A 20,859-nucleotide genomic window follows, 5' to 3' on the forward strand; every position below is an offset into this window, starting at 1 on the left:
GAGCTCGAGTGCGATGCAGCGCTCCCAATAAAACAGTCTTGGACTGACGGAACCCTAGTATTGCCATCTGGAAAATCATGTTACACGGATGGATCAAAGCTAGAGAACAGAGTGGACCTAGGGGTCTACATTGAGAACCCAAGAACTGAGATCTGTTCTAGACTGCCAACATTTTGGAAAGGGCAAGAAAGCCAACTCTTGCCCTATACACCTGCAAAAGAGCCATTGACAAAAGTTGGGGATTTAGACCGCGTATCATGCATTGGGTATATACTGCAGTTGTCAGACCTAGAATGCTATATGGTGTTGTGGTCTGGTGGACGGCGCTTCAAAAGTCCACCAACTGCTCAATACTTAACTGGATCCAAAGGATGGCTTGTTTGTGTATCATAGCCGCGTTGACTACATAGTATGCCTCTGGACATTGTGGCTACCCAAACGGCAGCGACCACTGCCGTGAGGTTAAGGGAGCTTTCTCATTGGTCATGTGGCGGCTACGGACACTGTGTTATCCTTGATACAATATCCGATGTTCCAGACAGTGTGGATTACACCCTACCTAAGCCGCTTTTTGATAAAAAGTACAGGACCACTATTCCAGATAGAAACGATTGGGACTACGATATCCCTGGCAACAGAAGTTATATAGACTTCTATACGGATGGTTAAAAACTAAACTACCAGGTGGGCTTTGGGGAGTACTCTAGAAATCTAGAACAGATCATATCGAAAAAGTTGCACAACCACTGCAGTGTGTATCAAGCGAAGATCCTTGCAATGAAGGAAGTGGTGGTTAATGGTTAAGATATAATGTCATTACGACAATTGGCATAAATATCTTCTCAGACAGCCAGGAAGCCACTAAATCCCTGGAGAACGTAGTTCTGAACACAAAAACCTCCCTCGACTGTCGCAGATTTCTCAATGAGATAGCTGAACATATCAAAATTCATCTGTTCTGGGTGCCGGGCCACAGAGATATCCCAGGGAATTCTAAAGCCGACGAGTTTGCGAGACTAGGAACTACCTTACACATTCCAGGAATACTGGAATCTGTGGGTATGCCTGTATCGACATGTAAGCAAAGTTTTCAGGACCAGGCCCAAACGACAATGGATGATAGATGGTCACAAAGAGGGGGCTTTGAGCATTCTAAAACTGTGTGGCCTAACAGACGTCTGTCATTGGCTAGAACAGACGTCTTTTTAATCGGAAAACACGATGACAGACTGCAGGTTGCCAGCAACGAATTTTGCAGAAGCTGTGAGGACATCGAACATCGGACACCTTCTATGTATGTGTCCCGCCCTAGCAGTCAGAAGGAGTTCCACATTAGGTTCTCATTTCTTTGAGAACCTGTCTGATCTTAGCGGATGTGAACATGTGTAAGTTATTGGGTTTTTTAAAGCGATCTGAATGGTTCAACGGTAGGAACTAGAAGGCAACTTCCTTCTTCTGTTCCTGTGGTATCACAATGAGCGAAAACGTCTATGACTCTACCACTTAAACCTAACCTAGACTGCCTGACCATAATACGGTCCTGAAGGCGGAGATCCGGACGATCAGGGAATATGTAAGGTGGTGTGATGCTAACGCGAGGACGACATTACGGACAGTAAAATGGCCATAAGGCAATAACAACCAGGACGGTATGATCACGAACAGTCTTGCAGTGTAAGAAGGGATTAACGCCTTCCCTGAGGATGGCACAATCTGCCTCGTTTGGGACGATATCAGACGTGAACCAACTTAGGGGAGTGGTATGGAAAACAATTAAGGATTTTGTAAGTAGCACGCAAATTTTCTTTTTCGACGTTACTTTTTAGTTTTTAGATCGCTCAGCAAACCGATTACTGGCTTAGGTGTATGTCCATAGTGGGGTGGGGCGGGATGTTCGTCCTTGAGCCAAAAAAGTGATTTGTGCAAAATTTCGTGACGATTGGACAACAAATACAACCTGTAACTTGATTATAAGAATACATGGACTCACAGACGGACGGGCGGACATGGCTATATCGAATCAGAAAGTGATTCTGAGTCGATCAGTATACTCTAGCTCTTCTCCTTCTTAGCGTTGCAAACAAACGCACAAACTTATAATACACTGCACCACAGTGGTGGTGTAGGGTATAAACAAGTAAAGGCGTGCTAAGTTTGGCCGGGCCGAATCTTATATACCCTCCACCATGAATCGCATTTGTCGAGTTCTTTTCCCGGCATCTCTTAGACAAAAAAAGGGATAAAAGGAAAGATTTGCTCTGCTATTAAGCGATATCAAGTTATGGTGCAATTCAGACCATAATTAAATTATATGGTGGAGACCTGTGTAAAATTTCAGCCAATTCGAATAAGAATTGTGCTCTTTGGGGGCTCAAGTAGTAAAAGAGAGAGAGATCGGTTTATATGGGAGCTGTATCAGGCTATAGATCGATTTAGACCATAATAAACACGTATGTTGATGGTCATGAGAGGATGCGTCGAACAAAATTTCAGACAAATTGGATAATAATTGCGACCTCAAGAGGCTCAAGAAGTCAAGATCCCAGATCGGTTTATATGGCAGCTATATCAGGTTATAGACTAATTTGAACCATATTCGGCACAGATGTTGAAAATCATGACAAAACACGTCATGCCAACACGTTCAGCCAAAAAGGATAAGAATTGCGCGCTCTAGTGGCTCAAGAAGTCAAGATGCAAGATCGGTTTATATGGCAGCAATATCAGGTTATAAATGCAAAAATTTCTCGCCAAAAATCTAAAATTAAGTCCCCATTTTCGAAAAACAAAAAATCCCCACTTTTAGGAGAAATCCCCAAAACTCGCAACACTGCTCGGAACTATAGTTTAACTGTACATTGGAAGCAATAAAAAAGTGGTGAGCTAAAGCATATCCAATAACGTTTATCTTATTTCTCTCGTAGGGGAGTGAGTCGTGCTAATGACCATGAGAATGTATTGTACATCACCAGACATAGAAGGATTTAATTGATTGCCGAAAAGAAATTGCCAGACAACAGATGGATTTGATCACAGACAACCCGCCTACGGCATAGGTTTCTAGGGTGGGTAAATGGAAGTGACACATTGGATTTCTAAGTTTGGCTACCACATTGCTTATTCCTAAATTGCTTTAATAATTACTAGAAATAGTGTGCTAGACTTGATGTTTTACTGCCATAAAACACCAACAAATTTTAGAGAGAGAATTCAGAGACTTTTTACTCGTGAGAATATGGGCTCAGTCTATGTTAAGTAGTACAGCATTGCATTATCTCGCCATATTTGTAATAAAAACTTTGCCCAAAACCATTACGACTTTCTTAATACCTGTGAATGTATAAACAAACATGTATTGTACATGACCAGTGAGATGCATCGTTGCTGGATAATCAATGTTGGGCTAATTTTACATATTTTCAAATATTCCAACAGACTCGGATTGTTTTGTGTGTGCTTTGTGCTTGAATTTAGAAAATATAGCACAGTGATGACGTGGTGGGGTATCATCTCGCTGAAGTCTTTCTTTTGCCTTAGGCCGTGACAAAATTCATTAATCACTTTTAATAAGATAGTGGTGATGCCGCTTACGAAGCTGGGTGGGAAGAGAGCCCCCGAGGAAATTATCTGTCCAATGACAAACAAAATCTAAATTTCAGAACTTTGTGTTTCCCCCCCAACACAAAGGTTAGGGGGAGGGTGGGGTCTGGGCAGCCGGGCTAGGAACATGAAATGATTTAAGCGGTAGCGTGCCCGTACGTTTGTCTGTTTTGGCCCTGCCAATTGCAGAGAATTGTGCTTTGCCGATCATGTTACCATATCTTGTTGCTATTGCCAACAAATTTGTTTTGTATGGCAATGTGTATGGATGTCTGGGTGGTGTGCCTGTGTGTTGGTGTTGCTGAAAGCGGCTTTATTGATGTTGTGTCTGTTGTTGTTGTTGTTGTTGTTTTCTTTTTTGCCGTTTGTTTTTTGTTTTGTTTTTGATAATTCCATAAGCATCAAACAAAGTTGGAGCACAATTGACAGCTGTCACGTGCTATTTTCAAAACTGTTTTGCGCACATAGCCCACTTCGAGTTGGTGGAGCATGAAGGGGCGATGAGGAGATAGGCCAACCTCTCTCGCACTCGCTCTCCCTCACTCTAGTTCTTCTTGGCGGGCTGGGTTGAGGCGTCTGACTTCATGCAACACCGCCACCAGCAAAGAACGTGTAACACAATTCGTAATTGAAGTCTGAAGGTTGTTGCCGCCGGAATAGTTTTGCCTCTCCGATTTCCAAAGTGTGGCTGCTAGCAATTAGCGGTGTAGTATTGCCGCTATTGCTGCTTTGAGTTTGGCAAACAAAGTTTTCGCTGCTCTGGCCCCACCCGCCGCCCGCATTGCACTGATTTTTAATTAAAATAATTTTACAACCATTTTTGGCGTTAGATGGGTGGGAGGCTTTGCTTGCAGTCATTTCGGTAACTGGCTTCTTACAACATCATTTGCATACCGCTTTCGATAAACATAAACAGCAGACACAAGCGGCGGCATATCACATTAGAGATGACATTAAATTCAGGTGTTTATTACGACAAAAGGAAATTACAAAGAGGCAATCGTGAATACATTGAAGCCAAGTTAAAAGGAGGAGCTTTTCAAAGGCAAAGGACTCAAAATTAAACACTTTTAGTGAGGAGAATTTACGACATTGTGTATACCTCGGGAATTTGAATTTTTTCTTTGCAGATAAATGTCGTGGCTGTGCTATGTGCGGAAACATTGAAAGATTTGGTGTTCCATTTCAAGATTTGGGGCACATGTGTACTCTACTTACAAAATGTCTGCTAAATCAGCCGAAAATGAAAGCTTCTTGGGGCTGTTGAAGACTAAACGAGAGATTGGTTTATATGGGAGCGGCTATCAGGTTATTGGCCGACTTATACCATACACAGAAAAAATAACTCTGAGAAAAGCCAACTACCAAATTTGCATGTAAAAAAGATAAGTCTCAACGAATTTTGGCATTATATTTAAGACATGACCGACGAAGAAAATAATTTTTGTGTATTTTCAGCAAATTCTTTTGTTGAGTTTGTTGTTGCAATACGCGTACAACCAAGTAGCATACAAAACTTCCATGCCATTAAGTACTTGCAAACTCTGTCAAATTGTCTGGCCGGTCAAATTTTTTTTTATATTTCCTAAAACTTGGGCAAAAAGTAATGTGTGTTTCAAAAAAAAAAAATGAAATTTTTTTTGGTTCTTGCATTTTTTTACTATTTAATTTAATTGAGACACTAATTACTGTGCAGATGTCGGTAGGCTAGAGGATGCGTGCAAGACTAGCAAACATGTGATCATGAGTTCAATCCTCCGCGGCGGCAAAATTAATAAAATTGTTTTTAAGGGAAATAGAAGGGAAAGTGAGAGAGAAATACAAAAGAGTAGAAGTAAACGAACTAAAACAAGCAACGCTAGCCGAACAAAGAAAAGAAACTAACCACCAAACTCACATCGAAGCTGTGGTGCAAAGCAAGCACATGTGTGGCGTGGTTGGTTAAAATGGTTTCTTATTGTTGTTGTTGTAATACGTTGGCTTGCAACCAGTGCCTATCAACAACAAATTTGTACTTTGGCTCGTTGAGATTCAAAATAAATTGTTGCAGGAAAATTAACAGATTTTGTCGTTGTTATTTTCGACAAAAGTTGTTGTCGAATCTGATATACAAAATATCGAAAATTCCCGCCACCCAAACCCCCCATCGGGTATATAAACCATTTGGCACATTTTGGGACTTAAAAGAAAGGTTGTGGATGGTTTTGGCTGTGGAACATGCCCACTCCCATATGGCCCATAATTTTCGTATCAGTTTAGTACTTTTTTCTTGAATTGTTCTTTTTAAAGTGACATATTTGATGGTTTAGCGTTCTCCTTACCCTTGGCCAATAATTTTATATCAGTTTCGTACTCTGCTCCGAAATACCTTTAATTTAGGTGCAATATTTAACCTATTGGTCTGTATGTTTGTTTGGAGGATTTCAGGGTGGGACGCTCCCCTTAGGTATTTAACAACAAATTCAAATACCTGATTTGTGCTTTATCTCCGGCAAAATGCGAACAAATCGCAATATATGGGGAGCTTTGTATTCGGTGAAAGTTACATGTAAAGGGTCCTTAAAAATGTTTGGCCTTAGAACTCTTTCCTATCTGCTAACTTGAAATTTCCTACCCGCCCAGACACATGACCCTAAAAATGGTCCAAAGTGTAATCTATGTCATGTCAGCTGAGTTGGTAGCAGCGTGCTCAGTTCGAGAGTCGTAGATTCGTATCCCATCCATGACTTTGGTCTGTTACTATTACGGTTTGAAGATTTCACTAAAAAACTTTCATTATACCAAAAAAAGTTCAACAAAATGTTTCCATCACCATTAAAAAGCGATGGAAAAAAAATTGGTAATGTTGTGAAATTGCCAACCTCATTAGCCACGTTTGAATTTATCTGTCGTTAGCGGCGTTTTCCACTTAATGCACAAATAACTGCGAAGGCTATGCCATCAGCCAATGTTGCACCCAAAAATAATGAAGGAAACAAAAAACTGAAAAAAAGTAGGGGCAATTATCTCGAATTTAAATGATTTTCCAACAATTTCCAGGGATTGAGAGTATATCGCATTGCTGGCGTATGATGCTTGGAAATGGTGGGGAGACTTAAGCCTCGCACTGAAAGTTCACTTGTCCAAGGCTAATTGAATTTAAGGCTGTGACCAAAGCTCGACCACCATATTCTTTGGGAAAACTCTGCTCTCTGGCGCAGATGAACCACTGCCATGTGTATTCCATTATGCAACGAAATAATTTCGTTTACCACACTTGACACAAACAAAGCAACAACACAGTAGATGCGAGAGTGCATCTGTGTATTCATGCATGTATTTGGGTGTGTGTGTGTGTGTAGGTAGACATTGATTTTCAATTGAATTTCCTTGAATATTAAATTGAACGGAAGTTTGAAAATGCAAAATGGGTTGAAAGGGCGTCCCATGAAAATAAAATAAATTTTAAATCTGATAAAAAAGAACAAAAAAAAACTTTACAAAGTGTTGCAAAATAAACGCCAGCCCATGAAGGGAGTGTCAGTGGTATCGCTTGTGGCAGTTCAGCAACCGATTGTAGGCATTTAATAAACTTCTGAACAAACAGAACTAAAACAACAAACACCAGCATAGTACGCTATGAGTCTATGGCAAATAAGAACTCAATTTTTATTTTGTATTGCCAATTAATGACTGCATTTCATTAATTTTTCATTTTTTAATCACTTGAGCGTAACGTTGTTTTATTTACTGCATTGCTATTTTTGAGGGGGAGGGGAGGTTTGAAATGCGACTTTATGTAAATGTGATTCTATATTAATGACAGTTGAGGCAATGGTTGGAAAAAACAAAAAAACAACGAAGACCAACTGCTTAGGAAAGTCGGAAAAATAAATACAAATTTTATAAACATTTACCGATTACTAATTTGAACAAATATTTTAAAAATTAGAAAATATAAGGGACCTCCTTTGAAAAGGTTGAAAAGTTTTGGTTCTTTAGCTAATTTTGGGGAGTGGCGAACCGCCTGGGTTTCTATTCGCTAGTAATTTTTATTTGAATCCCATATTGTCGCCATCGGCTTACATTTTCGTTTGGGAGTGGTTTTTTGGGTGGGGGCCCCCGGGACTTGACTCCAAATTTTTATATACGTTTCGTATTCCACTTCCAATGACTTTTCATCTGATACCCATATTGGCCTAATTGGTAAACATGTCAGTTTTGGGCGGTTTTTGGGAGTGGTGCGTGCCCCCGACACTTGCGATCAAATTGTTATATTAATTTCATACTCCACTCTTAAATACTTTTCATTTGATGCCCATATTGTCCCAATTGATAAACATGTCCATTTGAATGGATTTTAGGTAGGGCGTCCCCCCACGTTTATTTGACCTCCGCTTCATTATCATAAAGTGCCATATGAGATTTCGATTTAATCGATGTACTCATCTCCGAAATCTGGCGTTTTTAAAAATTGTTGCTAGGGGGAGGGTCCGCTGCCTCGCGGATAACACAAAGTGAAGTTCACTTTTATTCACCGGGCGGCCAAACTCTACTGGCTGTGAAAATTTCATGAAAATCGGTTCAGCCGTTTTTGAGTCTACTAGGATCAAACAAACAAAATGCAACATTTTTATATTTACATAATACACTAGCTGTATGCGGCCCGCTCTGCCGCACCTTCACTGGCACCACGCGAAGAAAAAGTTTCCTACTTATCTCATACATATCTCACCAGTACAATTTGTTTATCTACTACCAAATACCTTTTATTGAACCCCATATAGCCATTATTGACAAATATTCACATTTTGGGAGGTGTTTTGTCTATCACTTGAACCTCATTTGTAATACCATATTCATTATCTACTACTGAATTCCCTTATTTGAGTCCTATATTATCATGATCGACTAATATGCCCACTAGGGATGACTTTGACCTCCATGGTAATTACACCCAATTTCTAATATTCGATAATCATATTCGTACTCTTTTCTCGAATACCTTTCATTGTCCCATATTGTCCCGATTGGTTCACTTTGATTTCTGGCGGTGCTTTTGGGGCTGTTTCGGGCTTGGGACGACTCCCTAGACACTTGGACCCAATTTTAAATATCGTGTTAATACTCTACTCCTAAATATCTTTCATTTGAGTCCCACATTGTCCCGATTGGTCCACTTTTGATTTTGGGCTCTACTTTTGGGGTTGTTTTGGGCCTGGAGCGGCCTCTTGGGTACTTGGACCCAATTTTTAATACCATATTCGTATTTGATTCCTAAATACCTCTCATTTGAGCTCCATATTTTTTTCTCGAATACCTTTCATTGGAGTCCCATATTGTCCCGATCGGTTTACTTTAGTTTCTGGCGGTACTTTTGGGGCTGTTTTGGGCTTGGGACGGCTCCCTAGATACTTGGTCCCAATTTTAAATATCATATCCATACTTTACTCCCAAATATCTTTCATTTGACTCCCACATTGTCCCGATTGGTCCCCTTTTGATTTTGGGCGCTACTTTTGGGGTGATTTTGGGCCTGGGGCGGCCTCCTAGGAACTTGGACCCAATTTTTAAAACCATATTCGTATTTATCTCCCAAATACTTTTCATTTGAGTCCCATATTGTTCAAATCGGTACGAATGACCTTCTAGGTGTTTTGGAGGGTGGGAAGTAGAGCTGGCAAAATATCGATGGTACTATCGATATTTTTTTTTTTTTTTTTTGACTGAATATCGGTTCATATGGTTTGGATGGTTACTATCGCAAAAGATAAATTTTTTGCAAAACTAAACAGAAATAAGCAATCCGACACTCAATGTATCGTTTAAGATACATTGCGCCTATAGAGGGCGCAATTTTCATACGATTAGACTAACATTTTGTACAATGATTTCTCTCATGACTTTATTATTCTTGGTTTTATTTGGACTGTGCATTGATATTGCTTCTATACAAATCGATGTCCAGATTTTTATTTCTCATTTTCGTTTGAAATAAAGGTGATGGGAAATTATCGGGAAATTATCGATAGTATCGATACTATCGATATTTATTGTTAAAACTATCGAATGTTGCGATTATCGATAGTTTGCCAGCTTTAGTGGGAAGGCCCCTCATACATCAAGGAATAATTCAGTTTTTTACTCTACTTTTAAATATATTTCACTTGATACCCATATTGGCCAAAGCGGTAAAAGTGTCCTGTTGGGTGGTGTTTTTGGGAGTGGGAGACCCTCCGACACTTATGATGACATTTTTATGCCAAGTTCGTAATCTACTCTCAAATACCTTTCATTTTCTACCCCTATTGTCCAAATCTGTAAACATGTCCGTTCGGGTGGGTTTTAGGATGGGGCGTCCCCCCAGGTTATTTGACCCCAAAATTTTATACCAATTTCGTGTTTTGGGGTATCATTTCGCTTAAATCGTTGCACCCGAGATCTGACGTTTTTGAAAATGGTGTCTACACTTTTCTCAATAAAAAAGGAATTTTTATTGAATTTAAATTTTTTACAGAAAGTTACATGTTTTATGAATCTGATATACACGGACTTTAAATAAAAATTATTTAAGAATTTTCTTATTCAACTCCAGATAGACGATGATACAAAGCGTCCCTTTTTTATTTTGATTATGTTAACAAGTCGCAGGGGGTGCTGTTTTGTAACAGGATATGTAATACACACACACACACATACACACAGGTAGCTGTTGTAAAATCCAATTATTCAGTCATGATGATGTGGAAACCAATAGCAATAGCAATACCACCCACCCATCCAGAGCTCCAGCTTATATAAATTTTAATGCTATCATTTGTAGCCGCTTTGTGTTACAGCCATCATAGCCATGCATTTCCAGGTAATTTGACAAAAAGATGACACATTTTCAATTTATTTTATTTTATTTTTTTTTTTTTTTGATTTCACAGAAATCGACTTGGTGGGGGAGAAAGAATATTTCAAAGTCAATTTAATAGGTTTAAATTTAATAGAAATTAAATTTCTAGAAAAATTTTATGAAAAAGTAAATTTCTTCAAAGTTTTCTATAATAGCCATATTAAAAAAATTAGTATTAACGGTATTTTAAACTACTTAGGTAAGGCAAAAGTCGGGCGGTGCCGACAGACACACGGACAGACAGACGGACAGTCATACAAAGCAAAATCAAATCAGAAAGTGATTCTGAGTCGATCGGTATACCTATCAATGGGTCTGTCTTTCTTCCTTCTGGATGCTACAAAACATATGCACCACAGTGGTGGTGTAGGGTATAAAACAATTCGCTTTGCCAAATTTTGTCGACATCGAGTAATAAATGAAATCTACTCCAGCGAAAAATGTTTATAATTTCCTATTGTTTAATTGCAATGAAATTTCCTGTGAAAATAAAGTTTTGAAAAAATTCTCAAGGGAAATTCTGTTTCAACATGTTTTTTAAAAACTTAAATTGAAATAAACTATAAAAAAAATTAATTTTTTTCTATTTTTATTTTCCTCTGGACCAAAATTTAAACTAAAGGTCAGTGTTGTGAAGCATGCATGGTGCTGTATGCATAGCTGACATTGTTAAACTACATGCAAACAAAGCAACAGGAAACTTGCACACACACACACACACAAATCCACGCTCAAATACAAATACGTTTGCAAATGCATGATGTATGCATATGAATGTACGTAAGCTGGAAAGACGTGTCTGCATGAATACAAACACAGCAACACACAGCCAATGTATTTTACATATGAATGATGCATAACAAGCTATCGCCCAACACACCACCACCACCACCTCCAACTCTTGCCTGCCGATTGTTCCACCCCCGCTTGGCAACTTCCTGCTGTGGACGTTCACAAACAGCTACAATGTTGGGTTGCAACACAAAATTGTTAAAACGGATATGAAGGACATTTACTGTATCAACAAAGTAAGGGGATGGATGGGGAGCAGAACTCCTTTACCCATGTACATACCTTTGGGTGGAGAATATTCTTCTCCCCTACACATGCAAATACCAAGAATACATGTTGGTGCTGTTTTCGAGCTTTTATGGAGATGTGAACATGCATATCCATGGGGTCTCTGAGTGTTGGGCTTCGTTAGGTGACTTGGGCAGATTAGGGCTACATTGGTTCTATGCTACATCATCCCTATGCCTTGCCTGCTTCATCTTTCAATAACTAGCTATAGTTGTATGGAAGCCATTTAGTTTGACCACAAAATTTAATAAAAGCCTACCATAATGTTGTGCTGTTATGACGTCGCAGCGGATGGCGGATGGAAGGTGGGGTTTTCATGCCACAACTACTCACCACCTATCTACAGCTATGCTGGCACAGTGTGTACTTGAATTTTTAGAAATATTTAGAGCTTAATTTTAATTTGAGCCCAACAGTATGAAATAAGCTTCAGCATTAATGCTTTTGGCGAAAAAAATACTAAGTCGCTCGAAACCCAGGCATACCATGTGGTGTTGTGTCTACTCAAAGGTGTCGCTCATGGTCATACATAATTATTACTTCTTACAAAGTTCTATTGAGTTTCATTCAAAGATGAGCTAGAACCCAATTTCTTTAAAATGAAAACGGAAATTGCCTGAGGCAAACTTTACAAATAGCGTGCTAAGTTCAATCGAGCCGAATCTTAAATATCCTCCACCATGGATCGCCTTAGTCAAGTTCTTTGAATTGTTATGCTCTTGGAGATATATCAAGTAATAAAGGGTGATTTTTTTGAGGTTAGGATTTTCATGCATTAGTATTTGACAGATCACGTGGGATTTCAGACATGGTGTCAAAGAGAAAGATGCTCAGTATGCTTTGACATTTCATCATGAATAGACTTACTAACGAGCAACGCTTGCAAATCATTGAATTTTATTACCAAAATCAGTGTTCGGTTCGAAATGTGTTCATTCACCGTAACGTTGCGTCCAACAGCATCTTTGAAAAAATACGGTCCAATGATTCCACCAGCGTACAAACCACACCAAACAGTGCATTTTTCGGGATGCATGGGCAGTTCTTGAACGGCTTCTGGTTGCTCTTCATTCCAAATGCGGCAATTTTGCTTATTTACGTAGCCATTCAACCAGAAATGAGCCTCATCGCTGAACAAAATTTGTCGATAAAAAAGCGGATTTTCTGCCAACTTTTCTAGGGCCCATTCACTGAAAATGATTTGCAAGCGTTGCTCGTTAGTAAGTCTATTCATGATTAAATGTCAAAGCATACTGAGCATCTTTCTCTTTGACACCATGTCTGAAATCCCACGTGATCTGTCAAATACTAATGCATCAAAATCCTAACCTCAAAAAAATCACCCTTTAGTTCAATTCATACCATCAGTGAAATGAATGTTGAAGACCATAGTAGTAGTTATTGGGTAATATTTCAGTCCATTAGGTTAAGAATTACGCCTTGTAGGGAATCAAGAAGCATAATCGGGAGATGGGTTCATATGGGAGCTGTATCTGGCTAAAGATCGATTAAACATGTATGTTGAAGATCATGGGAGAAGCCGTTGTGCAAAATTTCAGCAAAATCGGATAACAATTGCGCCCTCTAGTGGCTCAAGAAGTCAAGATCCCAAGATCGGTCTATATGGCAGCTATATCAAGTTATTATCCGATTTAAACCATACGTTGCACAGTTGTTGGAAGTGATAACAAAACACAACGTGCAAATTTTCAGATATAAATTGCGTCCTCTAGATACTCAAGAAGTCAAGACCCAAATCAGTCCATGTGTTGATATAGCTGCCATATAAACTGACTTCTTGAGCTTCTAGAGGGAGCAATTCTTATCTGATGAGATTTGAAAATTTGCACATATCGTTTTGGTATGATATCCAACAACTGCGCTTGTTCGGCAGGGCAAGTACGGTCCATATCGGTCAACAACATTTTTTCACGTAACCAACACGCAGGGGATGTCCCCTATATATGCAGTGCATTGCGTTGGTAATTAGGAAAGTTAAAGGTTGGAGGTGGAAAGAGGGAGTAGTGTTTATTGATATTCGTCTAAAATTTTTGAACGTCAATGTCGGTGGGAAAGACATTAGCCCGAATTCGATTCAACTTACGAATGGTTCGGGCGAAAATGAATTTTCTAGGTAATGCACGGTTCGGTCGACTGGCCAATCAATTACAAACGGGTGTGAGTTGCTGTCAAGTCTTGTATTCCTGGTGAACATCCTAACGTCAGGGATAAGACGAATACCCCTGGAACAAACGCCATGAAAATAACGATAGAGCAATACAACGCTACCCACATTCCACATGTTCAAGAGAAGCAATAGAATTGGATACCCGAATATATTAAAATTTTGCCCATGAACATTAATTTTTTGCCATGAACACTAAGGAACAGGGGCAAACTTCTCACATATCAATGAGTGCAGTCCGATTCATGTTTAAGCTCAATGATAAGGGGCCTCCTTTTTATAGCTAACACCGAATGACGTGCCGCAGAGCGACACCTCTTTGGAGAGAAGTTTTACATGGCATAGTTCCTCACAAATGTTGCCAGCATTAGGCAACAGACCCTTTTAAATGCCTTGGAGATATCCAGAGCCACGACCTTACTCTCACCAAACTGATGGATAGAGCGACGCCATCGTTCCGACAAAAATGCCATTAGGTCTCCCATAAAGCGATTTCTGCGGAATCCATACTGTCTGTCGCTTAGAAGGCCATTGGACTCAAAGTATCTGGCAAGATGATGGTTAACCATTCTCTCCATAACCTTGGAGAGCGCAGAGCATATCGAAACTGGCTGTTCGCCCCACCTTTTTTGGGGATGAACTGAACGTTCGCAACGCGTTGGGAAAACTCCCGCACGGTAAGTAAGGTTGAAAAGATTGCGTAGTGGAAGATCAAGCGTCGAAGAACACTTTCAAAGGACAAGTGTTGATATACCGTCCAGGCCCGAAGATTTATTAACGTCGAGATCCCCAAGGACCCTTTTGATTCCACGTGTTAAAAAGAATATCTGAGGCATCGAACTAGGTACACTATCAATCACTGGGAGTGGTTGATTGCTAAATGGCAAGGAAGAATTTCCTGCAAACATTTCAGCCAGTAGATAAGCCTTATCAACCGGGTCAGTGAACAACTGATCATCCCAAACAAGAGTTGGGATTGCCGATGGGTTGCCCTTTACTCTTTTTACGAATGACCAAAAGTAAGGCTATCTTGCGTCTTAAACTACGTTTCACTGTTGCCTTGTTCCAAGAGAAATTTTCTAAATTGCAACAATGTTTTCACGATACCTTAATTTTAGATCAGACCAGGCGCAAAGTTAAGGATTTATTAACCTACAATTTAAAATAAAAATGCTTAAATTAAGGAAAATATTTTTCACCAAAGGGAATGTTTTCTTAAAAACTTGTGAAACGGAACATCTTGAAGTTTGCTAATCTTTGAATCGAATCTTCAATATTAGAACAAAAATTGCTTGGAAATGGATACCTAGGTCTTATACTTGGATATCTAGGTCTAATACAACTCTTTTTAGCAGAAGTCACACAGAAAAAAGGAATGTTCATGGGCAAAAATTGCAAATTTGCACACAGAAAAAAGTCTTTCAGGTGCTAAAGACCAATCGAGGAAACTTATTGCTGGTACATCTTAGCTACCACATCATCTCGGTAACACCTCAACTCTAACTTCAAAGTGTTATCTTTAGCTGTTCTCATAAGGCACGTTTTTTACTAGAGTTTAACGATGCCATCCCACGTAGCGACACTACCTTTCAAAAGAGGTTTTACATGGCTGAAATCCTCACAAAAGTCGTCGGCATTAGTGAGGCGAAAAGACGAAAGGTTGAAAAATTTTTTTTATTGTTCTCACCAGGATGCAAACCCAGGCCTTCAACATAATAAACCTTAGCGCCACGGTGGATGGTAGACGAAATATGGCATAGTACAACATTTCAGTTCCCTTGAGGTTCCGACTACCAACTGTTCCGAGTACCAACTGTTGTCAAATCGGCGCTTTAATATTTTGTTTGAGCTCCCAAAGCTCTGGTTCGATTGTGAGTCCTTCGAAAGATGCATACATTCATCTGAATATTTTCCAAGCAACTTTAAGTGCATGTACTTGACAAGGATTAACTATTTCCAACCATAAAACTATTTCCAATGCTAAAAAAAAATTCTTTACATATTTTTTGTACGTCTTAAATCACTGCTTTGTGTAATTTTAGCGGCAACGATAAAAAAGATTTTGCAAAAAATTCTCTTTAATGTCTTCTAGCGTTTCTTGGCCACTGCATTGCATTGCATTTAAAATCGTAAAATACTTGCACTGCAACCACCCACATTTAAGGCAGGCAGTCGGATGGCGGCAAGTATAGCATAAATATGAATGGTCGAACGGAAGGACAATTTTTATGGCAAAATCGTAAAATTCTATGGAATAAAAAATCAAAGCCATCCGCACTCTCCTTCTGCTCTATGGTGGGCCATTTTTAGCGAGCAACTCGAATGTTCATTTCATTGGTGTCATTTTCTTTCGATTCTCGTCCTCTGGACGGGCATATAAATGCACAAATTTATGTTGAAACGATGCAATGCGTGCCATCATTAGTGTTGTATAATTAGACAAGAATCGAATAACCGAATGGGAAAATTTTACCAATGCGGTTGCTATAACCACGACATACCAGAGACCAACAGAATTTCGTTTTAAGTTTGCTAAGGAGTGAAATGGAATGAAAAATTCTGGGGATTTCTTTGAATGCAAACCTATGCCATGGAACAAATTAAGCCTGGTTTAAGCTGTAGGTACCTGGAAAACCGGCTACTTTGGTTATGCCCAGAGAAACTTTTCTGTGTTTAATCCCACCAGCAAAATATGGGGCTATGTAAATCTCTTCATTCGGTAAGACCTTGAAATATTGATCTTGACATTCATCCAACATATCAGCATCCATACAAAATGGTAGCCAAATGGGTACATAAACAGATATAGCCTCCATATAAACTGATGCACTGATATGACTTCTCTTTGGGTCTATTAACCGAATATTTCATACCTGCCAAATGATGAACTCTAATATTTTTTTCTTAGCTGGCATTTTTATAAAAATCAGATTCGTTTCTATTCCATTTGGTCGTCTCATGCCGTTTTTTCTCTTCTTTTTTTTTATTAGGATTTCTATCCTTGTGCCAATTGGGAGTAAATGTCTGTCTCTGTGTCATAAACAACAGACAATTGCATTCTAGCACTGCGACGATTATAAAAATGGATTTGTTAAGAGATCAAACGGCTTTGGAGAAGAGCGCTATTTTTATGATGTATAATTTTCATGCAATCAAGTCTAATGCTAATAAAAAAAAATAAATAAAAGAAATTTTTAGAGTTGAGCAAGTAAAAGCGTGCTAAGTTCGGCCGACCCGAATTTTATATACCCTCCAACATGGATTGCATTTGTCAAGTTTTTTGAATGACTTTTCAAATATATATGAGCTACTATCAAGTTTTTGACCGATGTGGACCGTACATGACAAGGCTGTTGGAAATCATATAAAAACACCACCTCCGAAATTTCAGGTACATCGGGTAATAATTGTGCCCTCCAGAGGCCCAGAAATTTAAATGGAGAATCAGATTATCAACCGAACAGCAATTATACCAAAACTATATGTGCAAAATTACAGCCCAATTGGATAAGAATTGCGCTCTCCAGAAACCCAAGAAGTCGAATCGGAAGAAAGATTTATATGGCACCTACAATATATCAGGTTATGAACCGATTTGAACCATACTTAGCAAAATTGTTGAAATTGATACCAAAACTCCACGACCAAAATTTCACCTAAATCGGATAACAATTGCTCCCCCTAGAGGCCCAAGAAGTCAAGATCCAAAATCGGCTTATATACATATAAAAACATGTACCGATTTGGTCCATTTACAATCCCAACTGACCTACACTTATAAGAAGAATTTGTGCAAAATTTCAAGCGCCTAGCTTTACTCCTTTGAAAGTTAGAATGCTTTCGACAGACAGACGGACGGACATGGCTAGAGATATATATATTCTTTATGGGGTCTAAGGCGTATATTTCGAGCTGTTACATATGGAATTACGAAATTAGTATACCCCCTCTACGATCCATGGTATAAAAAGAACAAGGAACAGCCCACTAAGCGAAATTGAGTTACAAATGCGCCTTATATGGGCCTTTAGAAGAAGTTAAGTTAAGAGAAAAGAATATATGGCAGCTACATCCAAATATCGTCCGATCTGAACCATACATGGGATTGTTATCTAAAGGTCATATGCACCTCACCTATTCAAAGCAATCGAATAATAAATGCGTCTTTTATAAGTCAAAGTTCGTAAATCGGGAGATCAGAGCTATAACCCAATAAGCATTAATCTCAACCATACTTGGAACAGACTTTGAGGGGTCTAGCGCAACCTACTATAACAAATTTCAGCGAAAACGGGTAATAAATGTGCCATTTTATGACCCATACCCAAATATTGGCCGCTCTGGTTCATATTTGGCACTGATGTTGAGGGTTCCAATACAAATCACTGTTACAAATTCCTTCAATATCGGATCAAATATTGGCCCAGTGTCATTATTTGGTCTTACCAGGGACACAAGATTTTCAAGGAACGCCCAGCAGTAGGTGATCGATTGGCCAGTTGAACGAACCCTGCATTACCATAAAAACTCGTTTAATGCTCGAACAATAGGAATGTGGAATCGCCTTCCGGTAAATATCTTTCACACTACTTACGTCCTCCAGAAATTGAAGACAAATGTGAATAAATACTATTCCCTCTTCCCCCCTCCGAATCCTCATTTTCCGCTCGACAATGCAATGCGCTGCATATGTAGGGAACACCCCTGCGTGTTGGTTCTAATAAAAAAAATGTCGCACAGTATTAGGGCTGTAAACTATCGATAAACGCAACATTCGATATTTCTAATAATAAATATCGATAGTATCGATACAATAGATAATTTTCCATCACCTACATTTCAAACGATTTTCGTTTGAGAAGTAACAAGTAAAAGCGTGCTTAGTTCGACAGGGCCGAATACTACTGTGGTGCAGGGTATTATAACTTGGTGAATTTGTTTGTAACACAATGAAGGAAGAGAGATAGACCAATTGATAAATATACCGATCGATTTAGAATCACTTTCTGATTTGATTTAGCTATGTCCGTCTGTCTGTCATTTTGTCTGTCCATGTTAATTTGTGTAAAAAGTTCAAGTCGCAATTTTCATCCGATCGTCTTAAAACTTTGGCACAAGCATTTTCTTGGGCTTAGCGCCGAAGCCAATTGAAATTGGAAAAAATCGGTTCAGATTTGAATATAGCTCCCATATATTCGTACGATTTAGACTAAAATTTCAATTATATCGTTATTTGTAAAGTGATGCTCACAAAATTGTGCACGAGTGTTTCCCTTATAAGTTTCGAAATTATTGGTGAATTTCATAGAAATCGGTTGAGATTTACATATGGCTTCCATATATATGTTTGTTCGATTTGGACTAGTATTGGAATAATTTGGTCATTTGTTAACCGATTCTTACGAAAATTGTCCCTTATGACTCCCGGTACTGCTATTAAATTTAAAAGAAATCGATTTTGAATAATATTTAATAATTTAGTAATTTCGATTTCCATTCTTCACAAAAATTGGCACGAAGGTTTCTCTTATAACTCTTCTGATGACTGATGAATTTCATAGAAATTTGTCCATATAAATGCATCTCCCGAATTTCACTTTTAAGGCCTTTGCTAACCCATTTATCAATCGATGTTTTCAAAAAATCAAATTTAAGCAAATTTTAAATTCGACGACTTAGCCTATATATCCAATGTGGTGTAGGTTATGAAAAGGTCGGCTTCGTCCGACTTTAGCCCGTCCTAACTTGCTTAAGAGTAAAGTTATTCGGACTTGCAGCATTGGTTGATAATTGTGTCCGAACGTCATCTTTTTAAGTGCAAAGTGTTCAGTATACTCTGCTATTTTATAATGGACGAACCACGACAGCAAATCCTTGAATCTTATTATCAAAATTCATGCTCTGTGGAAATTCACTGTTTTATCGAAAATTTTTGTTCAGTGAACGAGCAAAACTGTTGCATCTGTGTTAAATAGAAATCCACCTGGGTGCATATTGCTTCAAAGACGAGTGTTGAAGATACATTAGCGCCAATGGCAGTGATGCAAAACTGTATCTTATTAATGGACCTTTTGAACTGATGCCGCTGGCAACATTTACATGAAATTATGTTTACAAAGTAAATGGTAAAGAGCAATTCATCGATTTCAAACAATTTTGGATGTATGATGTGAGTTTTTTATTAGATAAAGAAACTACACTTAACAAATCACCCTTTATACTCTGTTAGAAATGGCATGACAAAATGAATGTACCACCATCCTTCCGTGGTGGGTATAAGAATTTAAATTTCCATTACAAATTGAAATTTGAAATTTTTTATTTATTTTTTTAATAATGCTGTATCCCTTTTGAAAATTTGATTATTTTTCAATTATGAAATGATTTGCATAACAGCAAAAACAAAGTAAATGAAAAACATAACAAAATTAAAAAAAAAAAAACACACCCACATTCCCCTGGTCAAAGTACCCTCTGAGTAGGGAGGGGGTTGTGCAAACCATAAACAACACATTGTCTGACCTACAATTGGCAAATTCTATTTTTATTCTCTTTCTTTTTGAGAATTGGCGATTTGCATATAACTTTTGTTGTGAAAAGTATTAAGAAAAATTAAATTCCATTTCATTGGTGATAAACATGTTTTGGTTGTCGCATTGTTATGCAAAACAAAAAAGACATTCCATGTTCATACTTTGTTGTGTCATAGTATTCCACGACCATCACTAAAAGATTTTGCATTAGAAATGCTCCTTTTGATCGTTATTTTCGAAAATTGCTGCAGAGCAACACCCCCATAAGCTTCCGTATGCCAATTGGCAACAACTGTCTGCTGTGAACAATGTCGTAAACAAGAAACACTTTTGTAAAATTTCAAACGGCCATAAAACGAAAGGCAAGCGGTGGCAGGCGGCAAGCTGCTTACCCACCCTAATAAAGATGTTTGAGGCAATCTAAAACATAAACGCGTGTAGACCACTTCAGACAGTGGCTAACAAACAAAATCTTCGTTCGCGAAACGAGAAGAGATATACCATTTGCATGCCATATTTCTGCCAAATCGCATAAAAGTGGAAACTTCTCTAGTGCAACTCGATATTTTGAGTTGTACTAG

General features: G+C 38.6%; 1 protein-coding gene across 5 annotated transcripts in view; it reads right to left on the minus strand.

Annotated features, from left to right (window-relative positions):
* The window catches only part of LOC106082853 (uncharacterized), a 501,629-nt gene that overhangs the window by 87,381 nt on the left and 393,389 nt on the right, over window positions 1–20,859 (minus strand). The window lies entirely within an intron of this gene.

This window comes from Stomoxys calcitrans, chromosome 3 (assembly GCF_963082655.1).
Source record: "Stomoxys calcitrans chromosome 3, idStoCalc2.1, whole genome shotgun sequence".
Taxonomy (NCBI): domain Eukaryota; kingdom Metazoa; phylum Arthropoda; class Insecta; order Diptera; family Muscidae; genus Stomoxys; species Stomoxys calcitrans.